Source organism: Pomacea canaliculata, linkage group LG4 (assembly GCF_003073045.1).
Source record: "Pomacea canaliculata isolate SZHN2017 linkage group LG4, ASM307304v1, whole genome shotgun sequence".
NCBI classification, from domain to species: Eukaryota; Metazoa; Mollusca; class Gastropoda; order Architaenioglossa; family Ampullariidae; genus Pomacea; species Pomacea canaliculata.
In genome coordinates this window covers 14,424,857-14,447,819 of record NC_037593.1, presented here as the reverse complement: position 1 = coordinate 14,447,819, position 22,963 = coordinate 14,424,857, and the positions used below count along the sequence as shown (strand labels likewise).

The 22,963-nt window shown below is 43.2% G+C and overlaps 1 protein-coding gene across 3 annotated transcripts in view; it reads right to left on the bottom strand.

Annotated features, from left to right (window-relative positions):
* LOC112563376 (neo-calmodulin-like) overlaps positions 1 to 22,963 on the bottom strand; it is a 143,105-nt gene that overhangs the window by 85,853 nt on the left and 34,289 nt on the right. Inside the window, exon 1 of one of the 3 annotated variants that reach the window (XM_025237315.1) lies at positions 12,511 to 12,818. The exons of the other annotated variants lie outside the window; for them this stretch is intronic. The gene's annotated coding sequence lies outside the window, so the exon portion shown is untranslated. Of the gene's footprint in view, positions 1 to 12,510; positions 12,819 to 22,963 lie in introns of those variants that run through there. 3 annotated transcript variants of the gene reach the window in all.

Below are 22,963 nucleotides of genomic sequence, written 5' to 3'. Positions count from 1 at the left end.
GTTGTAAATACACAGCAGGGAAGGATTTCCATAGTGAAATGGTCAAGTTTAGAGTCGCTTTTCGTGGACTGACACTGTGTGAAGATGTGCTCTTGGGAAATACTACTACTACTAATAATAAGTAAAACAATAACAATAGCAACAAGAAGGACAACAAGAAAAAAAGCATAAGAAGCAAATTCGCAGGGTGCCTTAAATCTATGAAAAATTTTTTTAAAAAAACCCACACACATCTAGACAAATACCTAGTTTATAAGTAAAAGACGGGCATTTTGTGTACATCAGAGAAAAATACAAACACAAGCCCTCACAGAGAGATAAATGGAGGGTAGGAAAGAGAGAGGTCAAGAGAGACACGTCATGCCACACCGAACTTTAATCGTGGTACGTGTGCACGTGTGTGTGTGTGTGAGGGAGAATGAGAAAGAGAGAGAGGAGGGAGTAACAGAATAAAATCACTCAAAAGTGGAGTTCATGAAGTTCAAATAACTCACGCTTCATTAAAGTTGTTTTACAGACACCTCGCTTTTTTTAAAATCAGGAGGAAAAGAGGGAGTTAAATAGTTTTAGCGCAAGTGCTTAAAAAAATCCTGGTAGCTTGGATGTCAGCACTCATTTCATCCAACATGACTTGTAGTTTTCGTTCACGGAAAGTCCACAGACTCAATTTCATGCGGCTTCCAACAACAGGAAGAGAGAGAGAGAACAGCGGGACAAGTACAAAGCAATATGTGACGGTGTAGCCCTTGTGTCCAGCCCACGCCTGTAACTTAGGAATGTTTTATTGAGGCATAGTCAGCCATAACAAAAAACAATAACAGTCTTCTGGCCGAGGCAGTCTCGGAGTTTTACAGCCCAGAAATCGCATTATGTGCTGTGTTCGTTCCCTGCGGTCCATAAATTATCATCAAACTACTTGACTTGATGGTGCAGCTCGACTCTGAAGTCAATGTAACTTTCTGCTGCAGATTGCACTCGGTGCCGCAATCGCAGGTCTGGGCCCTCCAGCACGAAGCGTATAAATAAAGCAAAACAATAGCTGGTGGAACCGTTATTCCAAGATGTCTTTAGCAGCAAGACACGGCACCAGCTGCAAGAACTAAGCTGCTGAGAGCTCTTCTCGCTTGACAGATCAGTCTCACCGGCTCACAATCGTCCATAAAGCATGCTGAGCGCAGCTCAGACCTTTTCATCGGTTACAGCTTTATTTCAAAATACGATCCTTAACGATCTGCGCAACCTAGCTGCCGCTCTGTATTAAAGGCTTTTTTAAGCTGGCAAATATGGACCAAAGTTTGAGAAAGTCTGGCAAAGTTTTGATATAAGATGTCTTTTAAAAAGTTTTCCAAAACTTGGTCAAAGGTTATGGTTAAGATCGATCTTTACTTTTTCAATACGCGTGTGGCTATTAATGTATCCATTCACGAACGCACGGACGCTACCTACCTACACACCACACCACACACATACACACACAAACAAATACATTCTCTCTATCTCTGGAATGTATAAATGAATATCGCAATGTTCTTGCTGGCCATGGGCCATATGCATGACAAGGTCGCTATGTGCCGGATGATGACTAAGATGAAACATTTGTTTTAACTGATCCCAAAAGCTAGTGGTTTAGCAGACTGCTGCCAGCCATCGCCTGTGTCGTGCATCCAGTCCCAGGATTGTTTGCTACTCGTTCTTGACGCTTGAGAGGGCTTTGTGCAAAAACAACCATGCGCAGCAGCGGCCAGAATATTGTTTGTCTTCGTCTTTCCCTGGGCCGTGAATTAATGGGGACAGCTTGACGGATTTTGTAGATAACGATCAGATTAGCATTAGAACGGAGGAATGAGTTACCAGGGCTTTGCGCAATCCACCCCTGAAACATATTAAGGAAAATGTTTAGACATGTACTTTTTTTCTTTTTCATTATTGAAAATTTTTTTTTATCTATCGTTCTTTTTTTCCTCCCCTTCTTTTCCTTTCTTCCTCTTCATCCTCCTCCTCATCATCATTATCATTTGTTTTCTTCTTCTGCGGCTGCTGCTACTCTTTTAAACTGGTTTATTGGACTCTTCACATATAATTTTTTTTTAAATGAGCGAAATCCACTTTTTCAGTCCCTTGTTTTATTCACTCGTCAATTTTGAGCTTCTCCCTCTCAGTATGCTGCAAAGCATGTCGGTCCTGTGCGACCTGTCTGTTCTGGCCTCTAGTCGCGGAAAGACCAGGAAGCAGCGAGCTTCCCCAGGAGACAAACAAACAAAAGATTCAATGGCTACAAGCCGCAACATCGTTTTTGTGCTGAGATGTGACAAGGAACACCACGTTCCACCGACGTAGACGTTGCTGCTGCTGCTCTGACATAGAAGCTGCAGCTGCCCTGTGCGGAATGTCACGGTGAACTAAGGTCACGTGTGGTGGTTGCACTTCATGACACCCTGCTGCACCGAATACAATAATGCTGACCCTTACAGCACCGGCGGGATGGGAAGGGATGCATGCTAACACCAGCTGAATGGAGTTTACCGCATGGGTCAACATTCATTATCTTAAAGGTCTTCTGCGGGTGCAATTTTGGTAATGAGTGAATACAGCTCACTGCAGCATGCTACCTCCCCAGATCTGTTTCAATCCCCTTATTCCTTTTTTTCCCCTCAAGGCACACACCCCACCTTGAAAAAAACTACCATGCACTGAAAGAAGTCAACAACACGGTCAGGTCTGATTATGGATGCCTTTATGTTGTCTATGGTTCAGCCAATCGGACAGCTGGGACCATAGGTTAATTAGGCGTATCTGTGTACACACGTGACGTCACGCGTTTGCAGTCTATGCATTCTGATGTTTGTAAAGTATATCTGGACAAGATGAGGGTATGCACCCAGGTTTTATGAAAAGCTATCTTGAACTACCTTCGCCGAGTTATTAAAAAAAAAAATCCACCCACTAGACCTTTAAGACTAAACTCTTGAGTTGGGCATGCGCACAAAAGAGACCGAGAGGGAAATGACGTGTTTGTTACGTTTTAGAAATAAATAATTTTTGCGATTGGCCCAGTGCCTGGCCGTGACGTCAGCGTATTACAAAGAATATCAGGTAAGGGAGAGAATCCACATGTGCATGCACTTGAGAACGCCCACTTTAACACTAGTGCCGGCATGATTCGGAATTATCGCCCCTTGGCGGAGAAAAGAACGCACTGCATCTCTTTTTGTCTTGTTTGATTTCTACGTCCGGCCAGTCAAAGAGTCCAGAAAGAAAAGCCTCAAATATTTGGTGGAAATTGTATGCTTCCTGCCTGACAAGTGCTGGGACCTTACCTGCCAAACTCCTGCGTCGCTTCCCTGCCCTTTATGAGCAGTCGCCACAACCAGCAACCAGCTAATCCGCCCCCACAACCTTAAATTATTGTGAAAAATGATCACATCCAGGGGAAGAACTTCTCATCCGATTCCCCTTCAGACTATTCTTCCCAAAAAACTGATTTGGTGTATTTGCACCTGACCTCGGCTGGTTCGTACACACGCCTACGCACAAACCTCCGTTGCCAGTTTATTGCTCATTTTGTCTCATTAACTTTGTATTTACATTACTATCTACCTGAACCTGATGTGCGTGTGCGCGTGTGCCTGTGCATGTGAATGCATGTAGGTGCAGATGTATGCCTAAGCGTGTAACTATACCGTACGTAGTCCCCATTACAACGCAATTATCGCATATATTATAACAAAATCGGTTTGCTTTTAACATAATTTATTGGTGGTCTCACACACACAAACACACGGGCGAGCACGCGCGCGCGCAAACGGCTTAACAGTGGTAATTGTTCCTCCCACCGTTGTGTTCCCATCCCATTGCCCGGTGTCTGATGCAGCTGGTGGTCCGCCTTGAGTCCAGACCTGTTATTTTAATCTCCCAGAGCGACACCCACAACAAACATCTCACGACTTTATTTTTAAAAATCCCTGCGGCATTCACTGCCCTCCCTTCAACCCAAAAAAATAAATAAATAAAAATAATCGATTGGAAACGGGATCTGCTATTAGAACATGCAATCTGAAATATATTCCTAGTTATTGCAAAAGGGCTAGAATATAAAAAGAAATACCACCATTGCCCAGCCATCCATCCCCCAAAAATACACTAGATAAACCAGGGAGGTGTATAAGAGGATTGCTGTCTGAAAAAAAATCGTCTGCCAGCAGTCCAGTGATACAAGTTCGTGGGTAAACCAAACGCACTCGATGGCATTATCAAGAAAGTCGACACAATTAGCCTGAACTAGTTTCCCTCCCTCGGGCAACAGTTTTTAACATCGCTTGTCAACTAAGTTTTGTCCTGTACGGATGTTATTACTTTAAAAAAATCTTTCGATCCCATATCTGTTTGACACTTGATTAACAGTTTTTGTTTGTTTTTGTTTTAGTCGGGAAGATACTTAAAAAATGTTGACTCAGGTTAATCTCATTCACCTGACCACAATTTTCGCATCGTATAGATCTCACAATTTTCAACACTTACCAACAATATCTTTAACACAGCTTTCATTCACTTAACCGAACATTTTTGTGTCCTACAAGTCTCACTCACGTGACCATCAATCATGAGTGTGTTTTTCTTAGTCACAATGGAGCTGGATTTTTTTCTTCTTTTGTTAACTTTTCATTTTCCAAGCAAGCGTTTGATAGGCTGCTCTTGTTCTTCCTTGTTTTCCAAGATAAAGGTTGACTGACCGTAGAAAATGGATATTTGTTCTGTGTCATTGACCCTGGTGAACTTAATCTGAACTCGTTTTTCACCCATGTTTTGAGAAGTAATATCTTGAAGAATTAATAGCGCTTAGCCTTTCAGTGTAGAAAATGTTTTAATCCTTGTTTCTTATACGTGTAATCATAATATAAAACAAGGCATTTGTCTAAGATTACCCAGATGGATTTTGTTGAATATCGCAAAGCTTCTACTTTATTTTCTTGATTTTCTGTTTTTCTTTAATCTGGCGCCTCGGCCCACTTCATGCAAACGCTGCCTGACCCTCGCTTAATAGATGGAAGATATTTGAAAGCATTAATCGTGAAATGCAAAATATTTACGGTCTCCTTCCTCTGGTGTGAAAATATTTTCAATCGTTGTGGGCTACAAAGCAGCATTGCAATATCCAAAACTCTTTTGTCTGACTCCTAGGAATGTTGAGTGATGCGTGCAAAATCAAATTTGTATCCAATGGCAACGCGTTGCCGCTCTCTCTCTCTCTCTCTTTGTGTGTGTGAACGTGTGATTTTGTGTTCCTATGTGTCTGTATATTTTAACCCCCCCCCTCCTTTCTCTGTGAGTGGATATATATACTGTGACTGCCCATGCATACAGGTTGTTATGCTGGACTGCATCACAACGTTAATGTTCCCACAATGCCATTATATATATATAGTTCTTTCCTTTGATGTTTTCCTGTGTATCTTGTTCAAAAAGTTATAAAAATAGGGAGCACTTTACTAATACTGTAAACTCGCCAAGAAATAGGCAATAATAATGATAATAATAAATATAATAATAATACAAACAAGGGTATGCTACTGTTGTGGCAACCTGCCAGGTAATTTCATCACATTTCGTTGTCTAGCAATGCTGGTGCCACCTGAGGTCGATATATTCTTATGACATTCTTAGGGGACAGACAGCAGCTCTCCGCTTACCTCCCCTGGGTTATAAAATGGCGGGCATATCTGGTGGACAAAAGAAACTCTGTTGGCATGTCAGGCGAGACGTCGTTTCTCTCGTTTACCCGGCACTGCTCGCGCTGTGGCCCCCCATGAATCCCCACGCTTTAGTGGGTGTCTCGGTTCAAGGAGTATGGCTAACGAATCAATACACTGTCCTCGGCGAACTCCTGATGTGAACCTTTGACCCTCCCACAAAAACACAGCTATTCAGTCGTAGGTGATAAGAAAGCATGGCAGCAAAGGTGGCACACAGCAGCTTTATCTCCAGCTGACAGGTGTGATGTACTTTGTCAGCATGAAACTGCCAGACCCACTACTACCATCTAGGAAATCGAAGTCTGTGTCGATAGTCTATAAATCACGGCTACCTGCTGTTTAGTCAAGAAACTAAACTGTTGTCCATACCCACCTCTAAAACCTGATCAGCCGACTCTAAGTTTGTACTTTTCCGTTGTGTTTTGCAGCATGACCTGTCTGCGCCTGTCCTCCTTTCTGGAAAATGCTTTGAAGAGGTCCTGTGTCTCGGAGTGTCCTGCCGACAGACCTCTTTCATCTCTAGACAAAAGACTTCTCAGAGCTCGGCGGGGAATATTCCGCTACATTCAGAACGAGGCTATGTGTGCTTGTACAGCCAGTCCTGACAATTGTCTTATCTGTAGTAGAAATGGGAACTCAAGCTGTGTGCAGCTGGTTGCACTAATCGACAGACGAAAGATTCTAACAAGTAAGTACTGGCTATTGTTATGCATTTTAATTTTTTTGTCCATGTACTTTGTTAAGTGTAATCGTTAGCACTTCACGACCAGTGTGAATCACATTGCCATACACGCAAGCTACATTGGAAGAAGAAGTGTGTGGTCCTGCACTCTACAACATATAACCTTTATAAACTCATTTACTTTAAAAAAAAAAAGAAAAAAAAGAAAAAAAAAAGAAAAGAAAAAGAAAAGCGATATGTCGGGTTCACTTCAATGAAGGACACTGCTGTGGCATCACGTTGGACCACTGGGTGCGTGCTCTGTGGTCTCCATGTTTATCTCATTCATTTTTAATGCAGTGTCTTTATTTTTGCTATGATTGTGAAACTCGTTCAGAAATATTCCAAAAACAGCTGGACGCCATCAGAAGTTTCCATGGCGGAGTATCTGGCTATCTCAAGAATAAAGCCGCGCCAGCAAGATTCTTGTGCAATGAGTGTGCGCATGCGCGTGCATTGCATCTGTTACCTCCGACAGCAATATTCCTATATTCTATTATTGATGAGACTTCATTGGTCATTATACATCTCATTGCACGCATATGATGACGATGATGATGATGATGATGTGAGAACAGAGAGAGGAGTCGTGGATATCGCACAGTCTGCCAGAAAGTTCATGCACGTGGGCTGACGACACTTGAGGAACGTGCAGGCGTGGGCTGGAGGAACGCATGCGTTTGCCGTGGCGTCAGGTGGAATCTGTTCCAGAACGTTCGACAACAGCGTTCGCTCTCGTCGCCCGAGGGTGCGAGACTGTATTGACGGGCCGAAAAAAAAATACAGGCGGCAATTTTCGAAAGCGCTGGCTGCGGAGAAATAAATAGCACATGCCTTCGTCACATTAACTGCCTGTCGTTTCCTTTGAACTCCTTGGAAACGCTTCGAAAGCGGGAGGGATGCTGCAGAAGCTTGAAGAGGTTTCCCCCCACCTCCAAACACACACACTCACACAGACACACAAACGGGGAATCGGGAATCGGCAAGAGTGACACACCTCTTTTTTGTTTGCATTTGAGTTTTGCTGTGTTTGCGGTGTTGGCTACACGCGAGCGTGCGCACATACAGCTTGTGCCTATGAGGCCAGGTGTCTCATCGATCACACATCTTTTGGTTAGTGCAAATAAGCGGTCACAGCGAGTGATGGTGGTGAGACCTGAGACAGAGAGTGCAATATATGTAATCCAAATAACGGTGACGCAGATGCAGCGAAGAAGTAGCGAGATGGTTGTGCCAATAGACAGAGAGAAGAAGGAATGTAAACAGAGAGGACACAAACCGATGGCTCAGTCGTGATGCAACCACCGATCAAAAACGACTAGACTTATTCTATGCATGCACACATGCACGAACAGACACGCACACATCGCTTTTTCAATACAGATTCAAAGAAGCAAATATTCCCCAGTGTGTTTTCTCGATTCCTTTATGACCAAGAGACTGGATGTCATCAAGAGTCCTTTGTAAGTGGCACAGCAGACAGTCTGTAACACTGATAGCCTTCGTTAGTAGCAGTGTGGAAGGGGAAAGAGCAAAACAAAAACATCATGCAAGTCTCAAGGGTGGCTGGCAAGGGTAGGAAGTGAGATGTTTCAGGCGAGTGAAATGATTCAGAGAAGTGATGAGTGTGTTAACGACAGATTTCCCGACATGTCCCGCGAATGCTTTCTTGTGTCGGAGCAATCAAAGCCAGCTTTTCTTTCTCGTGCCTCCACACCTAAAACAAACTAACAAAAATGTGGCCGCGGAGGTCAAGCGGTCAGAAAAGAGCCCTCGCCCCCGTCCCTGCTGCTTCCACCAAGATGGCTTCTGCTGCAGACGGACGCACGAGTGGAGTGAACGAATCGCTGCAACAACAAGGCAGGTACACCTGTTTCAAAAGCGCCTGCTGCTTAGGTCACGTGGGTGTTCGCTAGTGTCCTGTGTGCTGCTGCTGCTGATGATGATGATGATGAAAAGGTCAAGCACTGAGGCAAGGTGGACAAGGATATGAACAACATTTTGCAACACGTGTTATTGTCACCTGCCTTCTCGTTACAATAACTAACATCTTCCGTCCCACCACCACCTACCTACCTCCCAATCACACACAAGCCTCCAGAATGCATACAACTGCACGAACGTTGGCGTCCGCACGAGAAGGCAACCGGAAATCAGACACTACCCAGGTGCAAGACGGACATGGCGCTGTATCCGCCATACGGGGGGGAGGCCTAGTCCCTCCAGGCTACTCCCTCCCTCTCCCAGCTAACAAACCCCTCACCACTCCTCTTCCGTCGATTTGCCAGCAACGCTTCCTACAGAGAAATTAAATCAATGTGGTGTCGCTTTCATCATGCGAAAATCGGGCGAATGGAGAGGACATCGCTTAACAAAGTTTTTTTTTATATAAATCTACCCGAACTGTCCGTATCGACCGCAGAAATTAAGCCGTCTCTATGCTCGCCATTTCATTAGACAGGACAGCCAGGATTGCGTGAAGAGGGGACGATTCGTACAGGGCACGACATGCCAGACTCTCCAACACTCCGACAGTGGATTCACGAGCATGCACGCGCACTCAGCATCCTCATCCAGACTGACGCTCGTTACTTCTTCAATTATCTCTCAACGTATTTTACACACACACTCACAAACGCTTATACACACATACAGAAAGGTATACATCCACAACCACTCGAACACAGGACAGCATGAAGCATGCACACATATCTCCATCAACTTCCCTCCCACCCACCAGAAAAAAACAACAAAACAACAAAAACAAATTCAACCCTACCTCAGTTTCGAACTGGACACGTTTCAAGTAGTGAACTGTGCATGGCTGCTGAAGTAGTGTTACACTACTAACGACTGCCTCAACATTTACATAAGTCAGAGATAGTTCAAAGCCTTAGTTGTTTTCAGGTACATACATATATTAAACTCTCAGAATATAAAAGATTCAGGACAATTTTTCTTCTCCAGTTTTCTTCTGCACTTAATGAAGCCACGTCATCAGTTTAGAGCGACTTGGTCATTGGTTCTTAACAAGAAACTATTTCAATGATCACGTGGTACAACATTCATTTTTGATTGGCCTCTCATAAGGTGGCCTCTCTCGTTTCCCCGGCTCCGCTCTCGTCCCAAGTCCCTCCATTCGCAGAAAATCAATGAACTGATTTTTTCCACTCCGCGTTTTACTCGAAACCGTTGCGTAATACAACTGTTGATGTTTATGGCTTGTCGCTTCTCCTTTTGCTGCTTAGTAACAAATACTCCATAATTTTTTTTAAAATACCTTAAATCTCAAGAAGAAGTATCCTTAAACTATTTCATAATAAATATGAATATTGATAGTGATGTTGATGACGACGATGCTGTTATTGTTGTTGATGATGATGAGAAATTAATTTTAAGCAAGCTCGTCAAATCAATGAATTCACGAAAAAAAACGAGCGCTGGTGTGTGTCATGAAACATGCATGAGTTCGATGGAACTATTTCTGTGCAGAATAACGTGCAAACCGATAGTCAAAGCACTCGTTATCACGTGCTGTGACGTCACACCAGTCAGTTCACGCGCAGACGTACTGTGTGGACTGCTCATGGTCACCTGTTCGACAGAGGTGGGTAGGCGGGTGGAGGGCATGAGGGTAGTTGGGGTAAGGTTGGGGGAAGGGCAGTGCACGAGAGCTTAATGAAAAATTAATGTTGCTTCTGACGTCAGTCGTCACCGATACGTTTTCTGTCGAAAATGTGATGAATATGCGAGATACGCGGGAAGCGGATGGGGAGAACGTGAGGCGGGCAGCCAGCAACAACAAATAAAGTGCTCGGAAACACTCGTTCCTTCATTTACATTCTCTCTCTCTCAGTCACGTGTAAACGCACTCACTAACATACATTCATACTATGTACGTATATATAACACATTCACACATATCATAAAGCTTATATCATTGATGGGCTGGCTATGACGTCTGTATTGCGCAAGTCACGTGACCTTTCCTATCCAATGATAGTGTTTTATTAGGTGAACTTGTTTTATTTTGGGTGGATAATGCAAAGCATTCTGCTCTCGTTAAAGATGAAATGAATAGAGAACAAACCACCGGGGACAGAGGGAGAGAGAAATAAAAGCTGAAAGTAAGTCACGCGCTGACTGTCAAGTCGTCGCTATAAAAATGAGCTAAACATAATCTCAAATAGTAATGATATTCATAGTCCCTCTGATTCACTTATTCCATTCAGCTCAGCGAGTTAATGAAGAAGCTCACACTTACAGATGACTGTTTTATCTGATCATATGTCTGAGCAGTGATTAAGCTAATGGGTAACGAGTGCAAGAAACGATGGAAACTGTCTCCATAGCCTTTTTTTTAATTTTCAGAAACAGCAAAACGATTGGTGTGCTGGGTTTGTGTTTGGCCCTGATTTCAATCTGTGTCTCTGGCTGGTTTTCAGGCGTTTTTATCTCTCCCACAATTTCTGTCTAACATCATTACTGTTCGAGGTAAGTGAAAATTAATGAATTCTTATCTCGGATGAATTTTAAAGGATTGGGTGGGTTAGGGGCGGGATTGAGGGATCGGTCGATCCATAGAAATTAAAATCCTAAAACCCATTTTTTTTCTTACTACACAAATGTTTTTAATAGGTCACTATCCTAGAAGGTAAAAGACCCAAATGTGATTGTTCTACCCAATCATTTTAAAGGATCGAAAGACGAACGTACCGTGTTTTTATTCCTTAACCTGCTAGCATAAACTTTATTAAGCTTTCTTTACATTTATCTTATTTTTTTTCGTTTCTTCTGTTCCTTTTATTCTTCTTTTATTTCTTAATCTTTTTGTTCTTTCATTTTTGGCACGTGCATTCTTTTGTGGAGAACATTCACATTTTTGTTTACTTCCGCTGTCTCTTTTCACTCTTTTCCTCTGTCTCGCATTCATAAACATACACACGCAAGCACACACACACACACGTTTGCAATCACGCAGTAAAATTGCCCATCATAACGCGTCTTTAACCTTTCAACCCTGACCCTGAAGAATGGTCGCCAGTGACGACCACCCGATCTGTCAGACTCGTCTGCACCTCCAGCCACAGAAACACGGAGGGAGACAGCTTGCCTGTCTGAGCTCTGATATCAGAAAGCTCCTGGGACTTGTGGGGAGGTCGGGGCGAGCTAAACGTGTGTTGCTCTGGGAGCACATCATCTTCATTATCTCCGACTCCACTGAGTGGATGTCAGCAACATTTTCTTCATTGTTTGATCTGCGCGGGTACATGGTTTTATTTTCTAAGGTTCTTTTTCCATTGCCTTCCTATTAATGCATCTCGAAAAGAGGGAGAGAAAACTCGAATTTAAACAGAAAAAAGTGTATTTTATATATATAAGTAAGGCTGAAATATTTTTGTAGCATTGATGAAAGTATTTTTAAATCTCTAAAGCAAAACACAGAGAGAAAAAGTGTGGAACAGCAAATCCTGTGTTTGAGAGATTTTTTTTTAAAAAAATAGGTGACTTTGTGTTTCTGATAATGTCTGTCATTGTCTGCAATATAGGAATGTAAGGCAAAATCGGCAAAATCTGCAAAGTACACCTAATCGGAGGGCTGAACACTGCTCACGATTCTTCTCCCACCGAGGTTTAGAGACAACATTTTTAGTAGAACGGACATTGCTAGCTCTCATGCCAGTCGCTTTGAGCAATTTCCGGAAATATAGCATCTTTAAAATATAATTTTGGCTGAGTAAAATGTATTGTGAAATAGTTATCACATTTTCTGTATAATTTATTGTGAGACGACTATAAACAATCTCAGATAACTGAGCGACTGTGAGCTACCAAAACAAATGAAAAATTATAATTGGAAATGACAGTTGCGCAAAGACCGGAGGTTGCTATTAGTAGATGTGCGGAAACAACTAGAGGCAAATATTTTCAATGTTATAAACCATCCGTTTAATTTTCTTGTTTTAACAAGACCAGATTTAACTTGCCGCCAAATTAAGATGCACACACACACACAGAACAAATATACTGGGAGCTTACCGTCAGATGTTCAGCAGGGAATCTAGTTCCGGTACGTCCTCCTAGCAGAAGGTACCCGAGTATTGTATCCGCAGCTACAGGAGAATCTCTTCCGCGTCTGTAGTAATCGCATAGACACCACCACCAGCAGTAGCAAGACCGCCAGCAGCAGCAGCAGCAGCAGCCAGCCCTGTCCGTTGTCGTCGTCTCCAGACCTGGTGGCTGATGCGGGCTTTGCTGGCTGTGCCTGTCGTTTAACAACACGCGCCCGGTGGGCCCTCGCCAAACGCCCGATCGCCGCGCTCCGCGATGCCTGGTCCAGCAGCCTCCTCACAGCTGTGTGTCGACCAGATCGAAGCCCAGCCACCCCGCCACCCCGCCACCCCGCCTGGTGTGTTTGCCAAGTTTTGATCCGAGCGGATCGCTGGTAAGGCAAGGCAAGGCAAAGTAAGGCAAGAGGGAGGCTCCCAAGTCCCTGTCCTGTATACAACTCGGAGGATGCAGATTCAGGTCCCAAAGGTCACACGGAGAGATGGCGCTACAGTGAAGGGGGTAAAGGAAGGAGTTTGAGATTCTGTAAGCAATCTGTGTGTGTGTGTGCAGGGAGAGAAGGAGGGGTAGGTGCGAGGGTTAGGAAGGTGATCAATCCCTCGTATAGCGCGAGAGTAGGGAACTGGATGTGTAAACAAAGTATGATACTTTCACAAGTTGACGATGATGACGATCTTGGTGAGTGATAAATGAAATATATTGGAAGGAAGAGGGAAATAGAAGTTGAGGGGGAGGGACGACAAATGAGAGAAGTCGGAGAGATCCCGGTGACTTACGTTGCCTGACTACCGACATCTTGGTGATCAGCAACAGCACGTTAGCGGGTGCCGGGCCACTCAACCAACCAGCCACCCAGCCATTCAGCATCTCAGATAGAATTAGAAGCCGCGGAGGGGAGGGTGGGACTGTTCAATCTGCCTGCACGCACACATGCACGCAATCCGCAAGGTAAGAAGTGATTGGACGCCATGTTTGTATTGATGACCATTTTTTTTTGGTTGCAAAAAAAAAAAAAAGCTAATCTCTCAGCTGGATATGGCATAGTCAGTCACGTGATCTCGGTAGACAAACACCACGAGGGTGCAGTGCATACTGAAGGGTGGAGTGGAGAAACTGGCGCCCCGACACTTCCAAAAATAATACAGAATAACACAACAACAACACAGTAATACAGAATTTGAAATGATGTTAATTTAAAGTTTCCCGATGTATCCTGAAAAATACAGTAACCTATTTCTTTAACGAGACCCTTAGCATCATTTGCACTTGATGGGTAAATGGAGGAACGAAGAGAGAAGTAAGACAGACAGACAGGTAAGCTTACATCATGCCATTGTTCTCTTATCATCTATCTTCTTTCTTCGACATAAGACTCGACTCGACAACGACAATGACAACGCAAGTCACCTCCACAACTCTCAGCTAGAAATGTGAGTTGACGAAGGCGCTGACCGTCAGCAGAAGCACACGCTAATGTCTCGGTTGCCTCCTGCTGACAGAGGTCGGTCTTGCCCGCTGTACCACTTTGTGTGGACATAGTCCCCTGCGGCAGCATGCTAATACAACTCCTCTGGCAGAGACTCGTGCATCTTGCATTATTCTTTTCTTCCTCCTTCGCAACATCGGCTGAGATTTTGAGAGCGGGGTTGTTGGGTAGGACGGATGATGCAGAAGGGTGAGGCCTTAGCTAGATGCTGGTCATGGCTCAGGGAATGTAGTCGTCATGAATATGGAGCAGCGCGCATGAATTTTCATGTCCTTGCAGCCAACGAAATGTTGGAGCTTTTGGAATCTTTGGTTGGGTGGAGTGGGAATTGTTTTGTTTCCTTGTTTCTTCTTCCTCTCTCTCTCTCTCACACACACACAGAACAAACATTTATGACGGGGGCGAGCTTTTGATCATTCTTTCATCTTTTCGCCTCGTAAACAATACCAAGTGCATACGATGCGGTCGACATGTCGTTGACTGTCTGCCACTGTGTCCGACAGATGGAGTCTTACAACTGACGCACGTCACCGGCGTACCTTTTGCAAAAATCACAAGGATAACCCTTGACCTTGCTCTCACGGAAAAAAAATAAAAATTACTGACCAAAGTCGTGATTCCTCCACAGGTACACCATCCCTCCCTGCCCCTCCATCTCGTCAGGCCTGAGCAGGGGTCTGCACACCTTGTCCTCTGTCCTCCAGCACCTCCCTCTACCCGTCCCACCCGGGGTAACTGTTGACGCTACCTCGCAAGTGGCTTTAACACCGGCCCAAATCCACCAGGACAGTCTATTTATAGCTCAGTCAATTTGCGGTGCCCACAGTCGGGCCGGCCCGGTGTTTGCTGCCTCTTACAATTGCAATCTATCGAAGACCAGCATTTGTGGCCGCATGGGATAAATATTTAATTCCCTCCCAGCACCCCAGTCCATCGTGAACCCATTTACGCCTCAGCGCCGAGAGAAAGAGAGAGAGAAAGAGAGAAAAAAGAGAAAAGCTTCAATCAATACGATCTATAATTAGAAAAACCGCTGTTTGCTGGCGTTTTGTGATATTCCCGCGAGATCTGACTTTGTCGTCCACAACAGGCGCGAAGATGCATCAGAACATCCAGAAATGGCAAGTAGGTAGGTATGTGGGCTGAGTGATGATGATGATGATGATGATGATGATGATGATGTTGTTGTTGTTGTTATTATTATTTTGTTGTTGATTTATCCTTTACTTGACTGAATTATCGCCAGTTAATTTTATTCATATTTCTCCGTAAAAGCTCTAACCTATGAAGATGTTAATGCTGATGTCAAAGGTCATGTCAGAAGTCACGGTGAAGCCAAGATGCCGAACAGACGACGCAAAGGGAACGTTGGCCTCACCAGGATTGTCGATTCGTGGAATGTTAAGTTCATTTTTTTATTGTTCTTCTTGTCTCTTTTATGTGCAAGACTTTAGATATTCTTCTCTCCGTTATTTAGTCTGCTCTTCTGTCTGTCCAACTAAGTGCGCGTGCAACAATTCCGTAAATCTCGTTGCAACTGTTATCTCACGTAGTCTCCCCCATAGCCGTGGTCGTCACCGGATTTCTGGAGTTTATTCCTGCTAACCATTCTGCACCAGCACGCGTGCTCGCCGCCCATGCCGCGGGTGCGAAAACTAACACAAGTTCCGAAATTCTTAAACATTTCATTGCCCGCTTTTGTTTGCTTTTCATAGTTTATCTTCACGTGCAGGCGTTTACCTCTCACGACAAGCAAAGCTCGTCTCCCGCTACATCAAAGTGTTTAATGTTTGCTTTTCGGTTTTAAACATAAATCTCTTAAAGTGCATTTACATAAGCCGCCATCGGACCTCGTTGCTCTCGGAATACCAAACATGACGATGCCAAAGACTTGCTTCAGTCTGGCGTTCATTCTTTTTAAAAATTCATTTACGGAAATAATTTTTTTTTTTACATTTAAAATGGTTTTAACAGACAGGTTCTTGTCGTTGGATGAAGCAGCACAAGAAATAAACCATGCCTGGGAGTTCTAGAAATAGAACCAAAAAAATTAAAACCTGCAATGGGAGTTTTCTCCAAGGTATCCGTTCGGAAGGCAACCATCAGGTAAAAAATCAAAACAAATATAAACAGTCCACCTGTACAGGAGATGAAGTCGAAAGTGAAACAGGCTGTGAAATAACTATAAGCATTTCAGAACCACACAGTCGATATGAATCCTTTCTAACCTGTTCAACCGGTAAAGTAAACAATTGGTTTATTGACTTTACGAAAGAACCTTACACCAGGCGTAAACCCTTTGTTTAGCTTCCAGCACAGAATCTTTTCAAAGTTCAATTTAACAAAAAAATCCACTTTTAAGCTCATTGAAAATTTATGAAGAATCGTGTGGTACAAAACGCCAGACAAAACGAGGAAAAAGAAAACAAACAACCAAATAAACAACAACAGCACACTCCCTGAATACTGACTCTGAATATATCACAAATAGCTGTATATATCATAGATAATGAATGATTCAAATACGACGACGACGACGACGACGACGATGATGATGATGATGATGATGGAATCTGTAATGTGCAATTCCCAGTGTAGAAAAATACACAAACTCAAGAAGAAACTAAGCCGACAGTTAGGAAAACACATCAGCAAAAGGACAACACAGTGCCAGACATAAACGAAGTGCACAGACGAAGATGAGGAAATGAAAAATGAATAAAAGAGTTTGGCGGATTATCAAACATATTTTCACAAAATTTAAATTGTGAAGACTCCGAATGGAGGGGACAGAAGTCTTCACGATGGGGTGGTGGTGGGTCTACTGAATTGCTCTCATCTGTTTTGAGCAGAGGGGTGTGGGATAGGCCAACTCGGGTGGGAAGGCGTCAGTTGCTCGGACGGGTATCCTGGGGGCAAGGTGGTGAAGACAATAGTAACACAGTGTGGCCATCTTGTAATCAATGTTAGCTGGGACTGGCAGTCAGTGCACTGATGTGAAATTTATGAGACAATGCTGTCGATGATAACACGGAGATTTATGATAGTCTGGGACAGAAAAATGTTTACTCCAGCAAAATTATAAAATAGCAATGGATAAAACATTTCAATTTATTGAAATTAATGCTAATCAACTAGAATTCTACGTCTAACACACACACACCATGCTATGTAATGAAATGTAATAAAATAATACGGTTTTAGAAGGATCAGTTTCTAACAATATTTTTGTCCAGCCATTTTATCCATCCGATTTTGGCTTCATTTTTACTCTTGATGTGCACTCGAGCAATCGTTAAAAATGTGCATTCCACTAGGCCATGAACTTGTAATAATAATAATAAAGAAGTTGATTTATATATACACCACCATCAAAGGCAGGCTCAAAGTGCCTTACAAAATTAAGAAAAAAAAAACAAAGACTGCCTGCAGACGATTTTTTTCAGTTAACTACTAGAACGAGGCAGGTGTGCATAAAGCTTCCGGTTTATTCACATTCTTTGTTTAGGCTCACCGAGACTAACAGCGGAGAACTTGGCAAGAGGCTAAGCGTTGGTCTCGGCAGACATTTATACACGTCCACGACTAGACCTTTAAAATTTTGGACGGGTGACTGGAACCATTTCACCAGAGATTATCGCTCATTCATTTGCACACGTACTGTTACATCGACAATAACAGTTGTGATTAAAACAAAATGTTACACAAACAAAGCAAACAAGGACAGCATCAAAACGTTTCGTATTTTCTGTGAGTCATGAGTCACACCGACATCTTTGTACCACTGGGAAATGATCAACCCCGGAAACTGGCTTTTTGCTACTAAGGAATACTTGCGTCACTTCCTGTCTGGTCGTGACCCAGACGCGAACTCACGCATCGCCGATGTCGTTCACCCTCAGTGTAATGACGTGAGGGAGTGAGGGAGGTTAACGCTCGCCGGTTAATCACAGACGTCACGGGCTGCTCTTTCTTCCCGAAATTTCTCGCGGGAAATGTGCTCGGGTGTACACCTCTGTACCTGCGCAGGCAGTGTGCGCTCCCATGAATATTAAAATGTTTAAATGTGTGTCTACGTGCGTGTGTGAGCATTTCTGTTCAGACCTGGTCCAAAATAAATAAATGATAAAGACAATAAACTCAAAGACTAAAAGCATTCATAAATACGAAATAAAATGAGAAGTAACTATTGACCAATGCCCCTGTTTAACCGGACAAATATAGTCGAATGTGCGTTCATATTTGGCCAGTTAAAAAGCAAGTCTTAAATATGTAGATGACCAGATGACGTGCAAGAAGACACCCTGGGTATTCGTGTCGGAATAGAATTATCCACTCTCTTTTTCAGGACTTATTTCACAAAACAATATCATCAATAAAAATATAGGTATATGTTTATATTTTTAACTTCTTGTAAATGAACAAGAAAATTAACCTAAAACAAGCGAGCATTCGTGAAGGAGACCAAAGTGACCATCGCTAGAGAACTTCAAGACACTTCACCAGTTGAGATAAAAACTCTTTTGTACTTTGAAAGTTCGCAACTGAGATGTCGATGATCGAAAACAATGAGCATTGTATCATTTTCCCCCACCCTGATCCCTCCACCATTTCCGTCCTTTACTCCATCCTTCGTGTTCCCATCAAGCTGACATTTTAATGGCAGTTATGTTACTACGGAGTATTTTTCATGGAACCCTTCACAATCACCACTAATTATTTCAATTAAATTAAATTTGAAGGAACTAAGAGTTATGAGTAATGTAAAAAATTGATTTGGGAAAATGCTTGTGATTGAGGCTATAATAATTTAATAATGTTACTGAATATGAAAAGAAGTCCTGAAGCGACTTCCATGTTGTTGCTCCCACTCTCTCTAAAACCACCTCCCATCCACCCTGTTCTCCTCTTGCAACTTGCTTTCACAGCACTCAGTTTCTCCACGTCAGCTCTCCCTGTATTCTCCATCTTCATCCCTCCCAGGCAGCAGCAGGAAGATCGATCAAAGATTATGACAGCAGAACACCTTGTCGAGTCCTTCCAGAAGACCGGCCAGTGAGCGAGAAGGGGGTGATAAGGTAGTCATAAAGATACTCCTCCCAAACTGGCCACCAACAGCCAGGGAACTCTTCTGAAAGTGAGTCTACTCCAATGACACCCCGGTTCATTCACTTCCACCCTCAATCCATCTTCAACAAGAGATTCTTCTCATCACACACACTCCTGACAACCACCTTCCAGTTTCTCCAATGGCAATACATTCATCGGCCTCCATCGGGAAGGTTGTACGCCAGCTTGGTGACGGTGGTTGCTGTTGTGGAGGTGGTTACAGTTGGTGATGTTGCGCTTGGAAAAAAAAAATTCTTGCGCAAACGCACAGTTTTAAGTTTGCGTGCACTCGGAGTGATATTCTGCTTCGATCGATGTTTCGAGGACTTTTTGTTGCGTAATCGAGAAGGTCCTCCCACAACCCTATCCCCGTCTCTCGCTTTTATTGAGCAGTGATAAAAGGTAATTTGTGCGCCATTGTTATTGGCGCTGAGAACCTCCCGCAGTTTAACTGCCGCTATTTTGAGCTTTATTGGCTGACGATGTGGGTAGCTGTTAATTACTCGGCGACAAAAACACAGGACCTCATTCTGCTATCTTCAGTTTGTACTTTTATTTACTTTGACGCATGAGGCAGTTTGTCAGGTAGAAATGTTATGTACCCGAGTTACCTGTGTCTCGCAGTCATCATTTATGCGGGTATCCAGCATTCGGATCTTGTCAATTCAAGTCCTATCCAGCAAGGTTGTTTATCCATCAGAGAGTGCAGGATGGCATTCCATTTTTTTAAAGTGTATATAAATATGTAGCCACTTACAGCACGACAATACGGTCACGTGATGTTGGGGACGTTGTGTGACTTTATCTACTCAACAGTGTCTTACAAGAAACTTCTGGTGACTCCGAGCAGAGCTTCATCCGAAGATCGGGTGATGTTCAATTGAACTGTCGACCCGTTAAAATTAAAAATATAATTAAAACTAAATCCGACTCTTACAAAATAAATTTTCATTTAAACTGGTGCCATGCAAAAGACATTAGTTTCTAAAGCCGCATCCATCGTGGCAATGGTTTTGGAGGGGAGGGGTCACGATGGTGGTAGTGAAGTAGCTCTCGTCAGCAGTCACGTGACTGTCGGTGTTGCGTCTCTGTTACCCGGCATGCCACGCACATATTGCAGGATCGATGGTAGCCACAAACATCCGATAGGACTTCAAAAAACATCCGTCGGTGCTCCAGTCGCGATCGATCTGTGTTCTTTGACCACCACAGTCATAACTTTCTTGGCGTTCGGAGGGTTGGTCTCGAGTTGTTGCAATGTCTGACAACTTGAGAGATTAGTCTTAGTGTTGTGTCGTCTGTTTTGAGCCGTTTTTTGTCTTTGTGCTTAGTTTTATTTCTTCATTCATGTTTCTTTTTTATATTTTTTTACCCTTCTTCACCTGAATCACGTGTTGTCTCAACCCTAGCTCTGGAGAGTGTCAGAACAGTAACAACGACCCTGTAATGTAGTTATTGTCGGCTGATGCTTTTGAAGTGCAAGAGGGATCAAGGTTAGTTTTCTTTATCTTTGAATTTGATTTCTTTTGTCTTTGAAATGTTCAGGTGTTCTTTCTTTTTTTTTTTTTTTTGTCTGGCTGTATGCCTCACAGTGTGTTTGTCTGTCTCACTGTCTTCATGTCCATCTCTCTTTTTTATTGTTTAGTTAATCCACCCCATGGCTCGAGGACGAGAAGATACAACAATCAATCAGTCTGAGTAAAACATTTCTGATGACCGCAATACACCCAAACACCACCTTTCTCTGTTTACCCCTATCACCACAATTATCCTAAATCCTCCCTGAGGCTCCCGTACACCTGCACACAAATCAGTCTACAGTCGGGTACAGTGTAGACTATCACCTCCACACAAATCAGTCCTGCACACAAACCATTGGATGTCCGGCTTGATGTGAATAACGATGCTACTGCCGGCAAAGGGGAGGGAGACCTGTTTGTCTTCTGCAGACTAACGAAGCCACTGAAGACGCTGGAATCGAAAAGTTTTCACTCTGGGAGCGATGTGTTGTCGACTTCGGGTTTTTTTTCCGGTGTGGGTGGGGAGAGGGTGTTGGTGGTGTTGGAGGTGACATTTCTTAGATAACTTATCTTTTCTGTCACGTGAAGACATCTGTTATTATTTTTTTAATTTTCTTCCTGTCTCTCATCCTTAGCTCTTTCTGTTTTTTTCTCTTTTTTTGGTTTTCTTTTCTGTTCTTCCTTTGACATCTCTACAACACCTGTACAGTCAGTCGCCACATACGACGCCTTCGGTCAACAACGGACTACCTATGTAAGGGTGGTTCAACATATATAACAACCTGACCTTTGGCTGTGACAGGAGATCCCATGTCTGAAACAAGGTCACATGATCCTCTTCCCCATTTATACATCACATTGAATTTTTTTTTTAAATGATCACCACAATTATTTTCTTTAAAATAAACTCCAATCAAAAGAGACCAAACTGCAATTTCTGATTTATAAATAATAATAAATAATAACTTTATTCGTGTAGCGCAATATCTCGGCAATAGACAAACTCACTAGGCCACCATTTTGAACACGTGATCATGCGAGGGGGACGAGTCTTATCTTTGGCGCTGTGTTGCGTCTGACGTTTCATGACTGCGTAAGTGGCGCAGATTGCGTCTGACGTCTCATGACTGCGTAATTGCCACAGGCGCCCGGTTATCACCCTCCTGACCCCTGTGCCCCGGCGTCTCCAAGTTGTGTCGGCAGCGGGGTCGACGCCAGTCAACGATGTCTGAATGTACCCACGGTCAGACCAACGGCCTGTGGGACGCGACAAACGCGCAGGAAAACGCCAGCCGTGCGATAGATGGAATGCGGGTCGGAGGTCAAGAGCTCCAGTTCCTCTAGCAACAAGCCCTTCCATTACCCATTCCTTCATTCAGTAGGTTCCTTCGTGGAAACGATCAAGTTCGAACCTTGGGAGAAGTGAGGAAAATTGTCTGTTCCCTGTTGCGCAAATATACATTCGTTTCCTGCAAATATATTACAAACACCAATCTTCTCAAGTTGCCGAGTTGAGTACAGCGACACCAGTTCGAAAATAAAATGTAGAACGACCATGGATGTGTAAAGGTGGATTGATGTTTGCTAAGACCAACGCTTAGCCTCGTGCGAAGTTCTCCGCTGTTAGTCTCGGCGAGCATAAACAAAGAATGTGAATAAACCGGAAGCTTTGTACACTCCTGCCTCGTTTTAGCAGTTAACTGGAAAAAAAAAATCGTCTGCCAGCTGTCCAGTATTAAAAGTTCGTGGAACGAGAAATGGTTTGCTGACATAGTGAAGAAATCGGTTGGAATACATTGAAGCAGTGTGACGAGCTCTCATCTTTTTTTTTTTTTTTGAATATATACCTTTCTTGCCCTTGCTTACTCATGTTCAAGACATTTTTTTTTTTAACAGCATTACCAAAGGTTAGAAGACTTTCCTGTAATGACCTACGTGACCCCTTCTCTCTCTTTGACAGCCTTGAATTCTTATAATTTAATTTATATTTATAATTAAATTATAACTTAATGTACATGTCATAGTCTTAAAGTATTCTATTGTAATTTTATTTCCCTTGGTAACTCATTCCACACTTTATAAGCATTTTTTTTTTTACTGTCATCACAATTTTCAAGTAAACTTGCGAGGTAATAAAATTTGCTAGTTGGTGAGATGACAACAAAGCGTTACAGCCACAGTATGGTCACAATGAAGTGGCAGACGTGGACGACGTGGACGACACCAGCGTCATTATGCACTGCACGAGCTTCTGGCAGAGTGCCAGCGCCAGGGTCAAGGACAGATTTACGGAGATCGATGGAACTGA